The following is a 13,937-nucleotide window of genomic DNA, read 5'->3' as shown; positions in this document are numbered from 1 at the left end:
TTATCAGATCATCATTGTTAGTGAAGATGAGGTCTAGTGTATTCTCCAGTCTAGTAGGCTCTATTATTTGCTGGTTTAAATTGAATTTTGTGCAGAGATTTAAAAGCTCGCGTGAGTGTGAGTTTTCATCAGAGCTGCCTCCTGGTGTTATTACTGCAACAATATTATTTGCTATATTCCTCCATTTTAGGTGCCTTAAGTTCAAATCCCCCAGGAGCAAGATGTTGGGTGCAGGAGCTGGAAGGTTTTCCAGACAGTGGTCAATTTTTAACAGCTGTTCCTGGAATTGCTGGGATGTTGCATCCGGAGGCTTGTAGACTATCACAATGACTAGGTTTTGGTTCTCGACCTTTACTGCTAAAACTTCCACTACATCATTTGAGGCATTTAGCAGTTCTGTGCAAACAAGTGACTCTGCAATGTACAGGCCAACCCCCCCCCTTTTGCCTGTTCACTCTGTCACATCTGTATAGGTTGTAACCTGGGATCCATATTTCGTTGTCCAAGTGATCCTTTATGTGGGTCTCAGTGAAAGCCGCGAACACTGCCTTTGCCTCTGCAAGCAGTCCACGGATGAAAGGTATTTTGTTGTTTGTTGCTGGCTTTAGACCCTGTATATTTGCAAAGAAGAATGTTATCGGACTGGTGGTATTGTTGGTACTGGGGGGGGATTTTTTTTCCGGCATTAGTATCTGTATCTGTTGGTTTGGAGTGGAGGCCATCGACTGTGGTTCCACTCCAGGAATGACTGGATTTGGTGTACGATTTCTGCCATTTCCTGCCAGTTTTTTTTTCCTTCCTGGCACTAAAAAACCTCGCCCTCTTGAGTGGCTGTGGCTACCCAGGTTTTCCCATGGCCTGGATGTTTTGTATCTTTTTGTCCCCTTTAGATGGTATGCCTGGCAATTTAAGTTATAGCACAGTCTTTCCTGTACTGAAGAGGTACACAGTTCAGGGTGAAAAAGCTTACAGGAAGGGAGTTTGCATTTTCCTGTTGTCATATGGGCATGGCATTTCCTAGGGTGGTCATAGTTGCACGTCCCATCTGTTTTTCCAGATTTCCCATGCCAGCAGATACCGAGTGCATAGTATGTGCACAGGCTTGGTTTCCGTTTGCCTTGGGTTTCTGTGACTGTATTCCCTGTTGGTGCATGTTTCCCTGTCTTACTTCTGTCCTCCCTAGCACCAACAATGGAGCTCCCACCATTTGTTTTTGGTAATATATCCTCACTATTGCTAGTGGAGTCCTCTTGTTTGCTATTTCCTGCGGTATTTCTAGTTTGCAATATTGGTTTTATCTTATCTTTGACTACACTTGTTTCCCTACTATGGCTCCTGTCCCCTATGAGGTCATTCATATGTATTCCTTCCTGCGTATAATTCCCGACTACCTGGACAAAATCTCCAGCTTCACCATTACTGTCTCCCAGGACAGCATTTCCAGCTTCCCCATTACTGTCTCCCAGGACAGCATCTCCAGCTTCACCATTACTGTCTCCCAGGACAGCACCTCCAGCTTCACCATTACTGTCTCCCAGGACAGCACCTCCAGCTTCCCCATTACTGTCTCCCAGGACAGCACTATCAGCCCCCCATTTACTGACTACCAGGACATCATCTCCAGCCTTACAGTTTCTGACTACATGGCCAGTATCAAGGGCAGTACCATTCAGCCCGGACTTTTTATGTTCCCATCTGTTGTAAAAAGCTTCCAGGTTTTCTATGAAAGCAGCTTTGATGTTGACCTCTTTTAATACCCTTGTGATTTTAGTCCACAGATTTATCTCATTTGGGCATACCCAAAAACACTTCCCTGTTTTAATACTGCTTGTAGCTAGTTCTTGGATATCTGCACAAGGGGCGTGACACCAATTTCCACAGAAATGACAATTTATGCACGTGGAAGCCCGTTTGTTTGACTGACCACAGACTACACACAGCTTCATAATGATTTGAATGGTTGATTTACTGCAATTCTACTAGCAACCTCTTGAATATTCTATTAATAACCTGCTAGGTGGTGTAAAAAAAGAAACCGTTTGAAACCAGTCCAGGGTTCGGACCAGTCAAGGGTTCGGACCAGTCAAGGGTTCGGACCAGTCAAGGGTTCGGACCAGTCAAGGGTTCGGACCAGTCAAGGGTTCGGACCAGTCTATCTGATCTGATCAGTGGGTCACTTATTTAAACCATACTGGTCGGTGATTTGAGCTAACACATGAAGGATCTACTGGAAATTATCTACCCGAGTAATATGTGATTTGATTGATACAAAAGTATAACTTGCGTGTTGAAGAGCCGGTGACTGCTGGCACTCCTACAATGACGAACGGTCGAGCCTCCACCCTTGTTTATCAATCGCTGTATCTAGCTTCTCTATTTTTTTTTTCCGTCTCCACCACAATAAATGCTATATTATCACTATAGTTGACTGGTGCAAATTTTGGAGGAAGGGCGCTTTTTCTGTAGTAATAATTGCTTCTCGTTGTGTATATTGCGACCGCTGGTAACTACAGGTTATATGAAATTCACAGTAACGTCTGGTATTTCAAGAAAAAGAAACTAATGAAAGTCACTCCACTCCACTAAGTACCATTATAATACTGGTTAGTTGCTACTACAACACTGTATTCTGCTATTCACTGGTATCACTAGATTATATGCGAGTACACTAGCAGGCCAGGAAGATTATTAAAAACAGCTGACCTGTGGTAAGTTTCTGGCGACTTCTGGCACCTGCCTCTATAGGCTTATCACTTCATTTACAAATTCACCTGTTTTCAAATGACACTTTAGCCTTTATCATCAATATACTAGGGAGCCACTGTAGTATACACTATACACTATGTATACTCAATGCTTTCAGGGAGACTTTCTTTCCTCTGACACAAAGTTCAATTATTATTATTTTTCCACACGGGACAGGCCTATGATTCCCCTCTGGCAGTAAACTCTGCTAGGTAGTGCACACAATTCTCCTTTTTTTACTCAGTATATAATGTTTTCCGCCCAAGATTTGGTTCCAGGCGCTAGAGGGATGTATCGTATAGGATTGATGACACAAATTAAAGTTCTAGCACGTAAGAGCGACCGTGAAAACACCAGAAAACCGGGAGCACAACGAGGTGTTGAGAAACAGTGACTGCCCTGATAAAGAACATAACATAAGAACATACGAAAGGAGGAACACTGCAGGAGGCCTGCTGGCCCATACTAGGCAGGTCCTTAACAATTCATCCAACTAACAAAACATTTGCCCAACCCAATTTTCAATGCCACCCAAGAAATAAGCTCTGATGTGAAAGTCCCACTCAAATCCAACCCCTCCCACTCGTGTATTTATCCAACCTAGATTTGAAACTACCCAAAGTCCCAGCCTCAATAACCCAACTAGGTAGACTGTTCCACTCATCAACTACCCTATTTACAAACCAATACTTTCCTATGTCCTTTCTAAATCTAAACTTATCTAATTTAAATCCATTACTGCGGGTTCTCTCTTGGAGAGACATTCTCAAGACCTTATTAATATCCCCTTTATTAATACCTATCTTCCACTTATACACTTCGATCAGGTCTCCCCTCATTCTTCGTCTAACAAGTGAATGTAACTTAAGAGTCTTCAATCTTTCTTCATAAGGAAGATTTCTAATGCTATGTATTAATTTAGTCATCCTACGCTGAATGTTTTCTAACGAAATTATGTCCATTTTGTAATACGGAGACCAGAACTGAGCTGCATAATCTAGGTGAGGCCTTACTAATGATGTATAAAGCTGCAGTATGACCTCTGGACTTCTGTTGCTTACACTTCTTGATATAAATCCCAGTAATCTATTTGCCTTATTACGTACGCATAGGCATTGCTGTCTTGGTTTAAGGTTGCTGCTCACCATAACCCCCAAGTCCTTTTCGCAATCTGTATGGCTAAGTTCTACATCATTTAACTTATAAGTACTAGGGTTATGGGCACTCCCAAGGTTCAGAACCTTGCATTTATCTACATTGAACTGCATCTGCCACTTTTCTGACCAAGAATAGAGTTTGTTTAAATCCTCCTGAAGTTCCATAACATCTACGTTTGAATCAATTATCCTACCTATCTTTGTGTCATCGGCGAATTTGCTCATATCACTAGTAATTCCCTCATCAAGATCATTGATATATATTATAAACAACAACGGGCCCAAGACTGATCCCTGTGGAACGCCACTTGTTACAGATCCCCACTCGGACTTAACCCCATTTATGGACACTCTCTGCTTCCTGTCAGTGAGCCATGACTCGATCCACGAGAGCACTTTTCCCCCAATGCCATGAGCTGCCACTTTCTTTAACAGTCTATGGTGCGGAACTCTATCAAAAGCCTTACTAAAATCTAAGTAAATAATATCAAATTCTTTATTGTGGTCAACAGCCTCAAAAGCTTTACTGAAGAAAGTTAATAAATTAGTTAGACAAGACCGGCCTCTTGTGAATCCATGCTGAGTATCATTAACCAAGCTATGCTTATCAAGATGGCTTCTTATAATCTCAGCTATAATTGACTAGTAATTTGCCTACAATTGAGGTCAGGCTTATTGGGCGGTAATTTGACGGTAACGACTTGTCCCCTGTTTTAAAAATAGGAGTTACATTAGCCATCTTCCACATATCAGACACTACATCTGTTTGAAGAGATAAATTAAAAAATATTAGTTAATGGTTCACAGAGTTCCATTTTGCATTCCTTAAGAACCCTTGAAAATTTGGATTTTAGTAAAGCCTTCGATAGAGTACCTCACATGAGACTTAAGAAAAGTGGCGGCTCATGGTATAGGAGGTAAAGTTCTAGCATGGATAGAGGCATGGCTTACCAATAGAAAGCAGAAAGTTTCCATTAATGGGTTCAAATCAGAATGGGGCTTCGTTACTAGTGGCGTTCCACAAGGATCAGTTTTAGGCCCTCTCTTGTTCATAATTTACATTAATGACCTTGATGAAGGGATTTTGGGTGACATGAGCAAGTTTGCTGATGATACAAAGATAGGCCGTATGATTCATTCTGAGGAGGATAGCAATGAACTGCAGGAGGATTTAGACAAATTAATGTCTTGGTCTGAAAAATGGCAGATGAAGTTCAATGTGGATAAGTATAAGGTACTTGTCCTTGGTAATGAAAATAACTCTCGTAGATCATTGGTTCAGAGAACCGACACGTTAATGAATTACACATGTGCATCCCAAGAGTTGCACATGCGTCTAATTTATCAAAATAACCCTCGAAGCTATAAACTAGGTGAAGTAGAGCTTCTTCTTACAGAGTGTGATAAGGACTTGGGAGTCATGGTAAGCAGAAACCTAAAACCAAGGCAGCAGTGCCTAAGTGTGCACAACAAGGCAAACAGATTACTTGGATTTATCTCAAGAAGTATAAGTAACAGAAGCCCAATAGTTATTTTACAGCTCTACACATCACTGGTGAGGCCTCATTTAGATTATGCTGCTCAGTTTTGGTCTCCTTACTACAGGATGGATATAGACTCATTGGAGAACATACAGAGAAGAATGACTAAAACGATTTACTGTGTAAGAAATCTCCCATATGAAGATAGACTTAAAGCCTTAAATCTTCACTCTTTGGAGAGACGTAGAATGAGAGGAGATATCATTGAGGTGTGTAAGTGGATGACGGGCATAAACAGGGGAGATATTAATAAGGTATTGAGGGTGTCGAACCAGGTAAGAACCAGAAATAATGGATTTAAGTTGGATAAATTTAGATTTAGAAAGGACATAGGTAAGTACTGGTTTTCTAACAGAGTTGTGGATGCGTGGAACAATCTTCCCAGTGAGGTGATAGAGGCTAGGACCTTGGTTAGCTTTAAGAAGAGATTGGACAAATATATGAGTGGGAGGGGCTTGGTTTGATTAGCATCATTGGGTACGGGAGTTAACTCTTTGGTAGCTTTGGGTAGAGGTCGTTTTGATAAGGGCCTGCCTTGTGTGGGCAGTAGGCCTTCTACAGTGTTCCTCCATTCTTGTGTTCTTATAGAAGTGTGTGAGATCATTTTTATTGGTAGGTTTCCGGGTTTTCTTTGGTATTGCTATTGCGGTGTTGGCTGCTTGTGTAATGGTGTCTTGGATGAGAGCAAGTTGAGTGTCAATGTCAGAGATGGGTTTGTTGTCGTAGTCATAGGTGAGGTTAGTATTATCTATGTGTTGTTTGAAGGCATCCCTGTCAGCGTTCTTGTAGGAGAAGGAAGGAATGGCCGGGATGAGGATAGGGTTGGAGGAGATGTGTAAGATGATGGAAATGTGATCAGAGCCTGTAATAGGGCCAGGTGATATGTAGTGTTGAAAGAGAGAGCTGGCTCGGTTTGCCAGAATGATGTCGGGTTTGCCTTGGCCATTGTGATTGTAGAAGGTGTTGAAGTCTGGGCCGAGGTGAACTAGGTGTTTGTGGTTTGTGAAGTTGAGTAACTGGTGACCAAGTTGGTTGTTACTGGTGTGATGAAAGGCGGTGTGTTTGGCATTCATATCAGCTCGTAGGTATGTTGCTAAGTGGTGGCGTGTACTTAGCCCTGTGGTGACATGTACTTAGCTGTGGTGACGTGTACTTAGCTCAGTGGTGACGTGTACATAGCCAGTGGTGACGTGTACTTAGCTCAGAGGTGACTTGTACTTAGCTGTGTGAAGACCTGTCTGTGCGCTCTCTACGGATTGAAGCAAGATGCCCTCCATCGAGCAACTTTACCAACAGCTTAAGGAAGGATTGAGGATAGCGAAGATGGAGATTCGGCGACTGATCGAGGAAAACAAGAAGATTCGTAGTAGTCCTCCTGTTTTAAGTCCTCAGGTCAAGAAGGGAAACTGGTCAGTGGCTGGACAGCAGGGAACGAAGTTGACGATCAAGAAGACGAATGGAAAGGTAGAAACGATGAAGAAGAAAGAGACTGCCGTGGAAACTGTTGTGGAAACATCTAATACATTCTCAGTGCTACCCGACGAATGCGAGTCCACTACTGGGAATGTCACAACGAACGACACAAGGGAAGGTAAGAATATTGTTGTTGGGGATAGCCAAATTAGGTATATGGATAGGGCGTTCTGCTTGAAGGACAGGAGTAGGAGACAGAGGGTTTGCTTTCCTGGGGCTGGGATGGAGGATATTGTTAGCCGTCTGGATGACATCATGAGAGGTAATGGGAGCAATCCTATTATCTGTCTCAGTGCTGGAGGCAACGATGTTGGCAGACGTAGGAGTGAAGACCTGATTAGCAGGTATAGGTTAGCAATAGAAATAATTAGGAGGAAGGGTGGAAACCCTGTCATATTTGGTATTTTGCCAAGGAGAGGAGTTGGAAATTAATGGTTGTCCAGGGCAATTGGTGTCAATTGCTGGCTGGACAAATACTGAAAGGAAAATGCGGTAACATTCATTGACGACTGGGACCTCTTCTATGACAGAAATGACATGTATGCCAGGGATGGGGTTCACTTATCTAGGTCTGGGGTGGGGGCACTGGCAACTGCAGTGGAGGGAGCTGTTAGGACTTTAAACTAGGAATAGTTAGTGGTATGGGTCTTGGCAGGAAAACAGTGAAGTCCCAGTGTAGTAATATTATGGGTTCTAGGGGAACTAGTAATAAGCAGAACGAGGTAGATATTGAAAAGCCAGTGACACTGGGTGATAAGGACAGTAATAGGTTTAGTAGAAAAACAGAAATGAGCAGGAAGGGTGAAGAGAAAGGAGAGTCTTTCAATGTTTATTATGCTAATAGCCGTAGTGCTAGGAATGAGATGGACGAGTTGAGACTAGTTGCTAGTGCAGGTAACATTGATGAATTTGCCTTAACTGAGACGTGGTTCAATATGAAAAATCGGGACATGCCTGCGGAATGTCACATTCAGGGTTTTAAATTGTTCCAAGTAGATAGAAGTATCGGGAAGGGGGGTGGGGTGGCATTGTATGTCCGAGATCGCTTGAACTGTTGCATAAAAACGGGTATTAAGTCTGAAGTAACACATACAGAGTCTGTTTGGATAGAATTTTCAGAGGGGCATAAAAATTGATTTTAGGTGTGATATACCGTCTCCCAAACTTAGATAGGGACCAAGGGAGACTACTATGGGAGGAAATTGTTAGGGCCACAAGACACGATAATGTAGTAACTCTAGGAGACTTTAACTTTAGTCATATTGATTGGAATTTCTTGACTGGGAATTTAGAATCATACGACTTCTTAAAAGTAGTTCAGGATTGTTTTTTGAAGCAGTTTGTGACAGAACCTACAAGGGGTAATAACCTACTTGACTTAGTTCTGGCAAACAATGAATCCCTTGTTAATAATTGAGAAATTTCAGAGGAACTCGGTGCTAGCGACCACAAATCAATTACATTTAGCATTGAATGGAAGTACAATAGTAGGGATAACTCAGAAACAGTCTCAGATTTTCGCTTAGCAAATTACGATGGGCTTAGAGAACACTTATCATCTGTTGACTGGGGTAACGAAGAGAGGTATCAATATGACAGTTTTCTGAACACTATACATGCTACTCAAAGAACGTTTATCCCGTATAAAGAAATTAGATCAAATAGAAATGATCCAAAATGGATGAATAATAGGATCAAATATCTACTAGGGCATAAGAAAGGAATTTATAGGAGTATCAAAAGAGGTGAGGGTCATCTTATGAATCAGTATATTGACATTAAGAGGGACATTAAAAAAGGGGATAAGAAAAGCTAAAAGGGACTATGAAATTAGAGTTGCTTGGGATTCTAAAACTAAACCAAAAAGTTTTTTCCAGATCTATAGAACAAAAGTTAGAGATAAGATAGGTCCCCTTAAAAATAACTATGGGCATCTTACTGACAAAGAGAATGAAATGTGCTCAATTTTAAATAATTATTTTCTCTCGGTTTTTACACAGGAAGACACTAACAATATTCCAGTAATTAATTTTTATAGTGGGCTAGAAGATAAATTATGAAACATAGCAGTCACTAGTGAAATGGTTGTCAAGCAGATAGACTGAAGTAAAATAAGTCGCCAGGTCCTGATGAGGTTTTTTCAAGAGTTCTTAAGGAATGCAAAATGGATCTCTGTAAACCATTAACTAATATTTTTAATTTATCTCTTCAAACAGGTGTAGTGTTGATACCTGGAGTTTACCTGGAGAGAGTTCCGGGGGTCAACGCCCCCGCGGCCCGGTCTGTGACCAGGCCTCCTGGTGGATCAGAGCCTGATCAACCAGGCTGTTGCTGCTGGCTGCACGCAAACCAACGTACGAGCCACAGTCCGGCTGATCAGGAACTGACTTTAGGTGCTTGTCCAGTGCCAGCTTGAAGACTGCCAGGGGTCTGTTGGTAATCCCTCTTATGTGTGCTGGGAAGCAGTTGAACAGTCTCGGGCCCCTGACACTTATTGTATGGTCTCTTAACGTGCTAGTGACACCCCTGCTTTTCATTGGGGGGGATGGTGCATCGTCTGCCAAGTCTTTTGCTTTCGTAGTGAGTGATTTTCGTGTGCAAGTTCGGTACTAGTCCCTCTAGGATTTTCCAGGTGTATATAATCATGTATCTCTCCCTCCTGCGTTCCAGGGAATACAGGTTTAGGAACCTCAAGCGCTCCCAATAATTGAGGTGTTTTATCTCCGTTATGTGCGCCGTGAAAGTTCTCTGAACATTTTCTAGGTCGGCAATTTCACCTGCCTTGCAAGGTGCTGTTAGTGTGCAGCAATATTCCAGCCTAGATAGAACAAGTGACCTGAAGAGTGTCATCATGGGCTTGGCCTCCCTAGTTTTGAACGTTCTCATTATCCATCCTGTCATTTTTCTAGCAGATGCGATTGATACAATGTTATGGTCCTTGAAGGTGAGATCCTCCGACATGATCACTCCCAGGTCTTTGACGTTGGTGTTTCGCTCTATTTTGTGGCCAGAATTTGTTTTGTACTCTGATGAAGATTTAATTTCCTCATGTTTACCATATCTGAGTAATTGAAATTCCTCATCGTTGAACTTCATATTGTTTTCTGCAGCCCACTGAAAGATTTGGTTGATGTCCGCCTGGAGCCTTGCAGTGTCTGCAATGGAAGACACTGTCATGCAGATTCGGGTGTCATCTGCAAAGGAAGACACGGTGCTGTGGCTGACATCCTTGTCTATGTCGGATATGAGGATGAGGAACAAGATGGGAGCGAGTACTGTGCCTTGTGGAACAGAGCTTTTCACCGTAGCTGCCTCGGACTTTACTCTGTTGACGACTACTCTCTGTGTTCTGTTAGTGAGGAAATTATAGATCCATCGACCGACTTTTCCTGTTATTCCTTTAGCACGCATTTTGTGCGCTATTACGCCATGGTCACACTTGTCGAAGGCTTTTGCAAAGTCTGTATATATTACATCTGCATTCTTTTTGTCTTCTAGTGCATTTAGGACCTTGTCGTAGTGATCCAATAGTTGAGACAGACAGGAGCGACCTGTTCTAAACCCATGTTGCCCTGGGTTGTGTAACTGATGGGTTTCTAGATGGATGGTGATCTTACTTCTTAGGACCCTTTCAAAGATTTTTATGATATGGGATGTTAGTGCTATTGGTCTGTAGTTCTTTGCTGTTGCTTTACTGCCTCCTTTGTGGAGTGGGGCTATGTCTGTTGTTTTTAATAACTGTGGGACGACCCCCATGTCCATGCTCCCTCTCCATAGGATGGAAAAGGCTCGTGATAGGGGCTTCTTGCAGTTCTTGATGAACACAGAGTTCCATGAGTCTGGCCCTGGGGCAGAGTGCATGGGCATGTCATTTATCGCCTGTTCGAAGTCATTTTTGCGTCAGGATAACATCGGATAGGCCTGTGTTAATCAAATTTTGTGGCTCTCTCATAAAAAATTCATTTTGATCTTCGACTCTCAGTCTGGTTAGCGGCTTGCTAAAAACTGAGTCATATTGGGACTTGAGTAGCTCACTCATTTCCTTGCTGTCATCTGTGTAGGACCCATCTTGTTTAAGTAGGGGCCCAATACTGGACATTGTTCTCGATTTTGATTTGGCATAGGAGAAGAAATACTTTGGGTTTCTTTCGATTTCATTTATGGCTTTTAGTTCTTCCCGCGATTCCTGACTCCTAAAGGATTCTTTTAGCTTAAGTTCGATGCTTGCTATTTCTCTGACCAGTGTCTCCCTACGCATTTCAGATATATTGACCTCTTTTAGCCGCTCTGTTACTCTTTTCCGTCGCCTGTAAAGGGAGCGCCTGTCTCTTTCTATTTTACATCTACTCCTCCTTTTTCTTAGAGGAATAAGCCTTGTGCATACATCGAGTGCCACCGAGTTAATCTGTTCTAGGCATAAGTTGGGGTCTGTGTTGCTTAGTACATCTTCCCAGCTTATATCGGTTAGGACTTGGTTTACTTGGTCCCACTTTATGTTTTTGTTATTGAAGTTGAATTTGGTGAATGCTCCCTCGTGACTAGTCTCATTATGTCAGTCTGGGGCTCCACGCATACATGTCTGAACCTCAATTATGTTGTGATCTGAGTATATTGTTTTTGATATGGTGACATTTCTTATCAGATCATCATTGTTAGTGAAGATGAGGTCTAGTGTATTCTCCAGTCTAGTAGGCTCTATTATTTGCTGGTTTAAATTGAATTTTGTGCAGAGATTTAAAAGCTCGTGTGAGTGTGAGTTTTCATCAGAGCTGCCTCCTGGTGTTATTACTGCAACAATATTATTTGCTATATTCCTCCATTTTAGGTGCCTTAAGTTGAAATCCCCCAGGAGCAAGATGTTGGGTGCAGGAGCTGGAAGATTTTCCAGACAGTGGTCAATTTTTAACAGCTGTTTCTGGAATTGCTGGGATGTTGCATCTGGAGGCTTGTAGACTACCACAATGACTAGGTTTTGGTTCTCGACCTTTACTGCTAAAACTTCCACTACATCATTTGAGGCATTAAGCAGTTCTGTGCAAACAAGTGACTCTGCAATGTACAGGCCAACCCCCCCCCTTTTGCCTCTTCACTCTGTCACATCTGTATAGGTTGTAACCTGGGATCCATATTTCGTTGTCCAAGTGATCCTTTATGTGGGTCTCAGTGAAAGCCGCGAACATTGCCTTTGCCTCTGCAAGCAGTCCACGGATTAAAGGTATTTTGTTGTTTGTTGCTGGCTTTAGACCCTGTATATTTGCAAAGAAGAATGTTATCGGACTGGTGGTATTGTTGGTACTGGGGGGGGATTTTTTTTCCAGCATTAGTATCTGTATTTGTTGGTTTGGAGTGGAGGCCATCGACTGTGGTTCCACTCCAGGAATGACTGGATTTGGTGTACGATTTCTGCCATTTCTTGCCAGTTTTTTTCCTTCCTGGCACTAGAAAACCTCTCCCTCTTGAGTGGCTGTGGCTACCCAGGTTTTCCTATGGCCTGGATGTTTTGTATCTTTTTGTCCCCTTTAGATGGTATGCCTGGCAATTTAAGTTATAGCACAGTCTTTCCTGTACTGAAGAGGTACACAGTTCAGGGTGAAAAAGCTTACAGGAAGGGAGTTTGCATTTTCCTGTTGTCATATGGGCATGACATTTTCTAGGGTGGTCATAGTTGCACGTCCCATCTGTTTTTCCAGATTTCCCATGCCAGCAGATACCAAGTGCATAGTATGTGCACAGGCTTGGTTTCCGTTTGCCTTGGGATTCTGTGACTGTATTCCCTGTTGGTGCATGTTTCCCTGTCTTACTTCTATCCTCCCTAGCACCAACAATGGAGCTCCCACCAGTTGTTTTTGGTAGTATATCCTCACTATTGCTAGTGGAGTCCTCTGGTTTGCTATTTCCTGCGGTATTTCAAGTTTGCAATATTGGTTTTATCTTATCTTTGACTACACTTGTTTCCCTACTATGGCTCCTGTCCCCTATGAGGTCATTTATATGTATTCCTTCCTGCGTATAATTCCCGACTACCTGGACAAAATCTCCAGCTTCACCATTACTGTCTCCCAGGACAGCATCTCCAGCTTCACCATTACTGTCTCCCAGGACAGCACCTCCAGCTTCACCATTACTGTCTCCCAGGACAGCACCTCCAGCTTCACCATTACTGTCTCCCAGGACAGCACCTCCGGCTTCACCATTACTGTCTCCCAGGACAGCACTATCAGCCCCACATTTACTGATATGTGGAAGATGGCTAATGCAATTCCTATTTTTAAAACAGGAGACAAGTCATTACCGTCAAATTACCCCCCAATAAGCCTGACCTCAATTGTAGGCAAATTACTAGAGTCAATTATAGCTGAGATTATAAGAAGCCATCTCGATAAGCATAGCTTGATTAATGATACTCAGCATGGATTCACAAGAGGCCGGTCTTGTCTAACTAATTTATTAACTTTCTTCAGTAAAGCTTTTGAGGCTGTTGATCACGATAAAGAATTTGATATTATTTACTTAGATTATAGTAAGGCTTTTGATAGAGTTCCACACCAAAGACTGTTATAGAAAGTGGCAGCTCATGACATTGGGGGAAAAGTGCTCTCGTGGATCGAGTCATGGCTCACAGACAGGAAGCAGAGAGTGTCCATAAATGGGGTTAAATCCGAGTGGGGATCTGTAACAAGTGGCGTTCCACAGGGATCAGTCTTTGGCCCGTTGTTGTTTATAATATATATCAATGATCTTGATGAGGGAATTACTAGTGATATGAGCAAATTCGCCGATGACACAAAGATAGGTAGGATAATTGATTCAAACGTAGATGTTAGGGAACTTCAGGAGGATTTAAACAAGCTATATTCTTGGTCATAAAAGTGGCAGATGCAGTTCAATGTAGATAAATGCAAGGTTCTGAAGCTTGGGAGTGTCCATAACCCTAGTACTTATAAGTTAAATGATGTAGAACTTAGCCATACAGATTGCGAAAAGGACTCGTTGGTTATGGTGAGCAGCAACCTTAAACCAA

Source organism: Cherax quadricarinatus, chromosome 53 (assembly GCF_038502225.1).
Source record: "Cherax quadricarinatus isolate ZL_2023a chromosome 53, ASM3850222v1, whole genome shotgun sequence".
NCBI lineage: Eukaryota > Metazoa > Arthropoda > Malacostraca > Decapoda > Parastacidae > Cherax > Cherax quadricarinatus.
The sequence above is the reverse complement of the archived record's forward strand: the minus strand, read 5'-3'. Positions refer to the sequence as shown.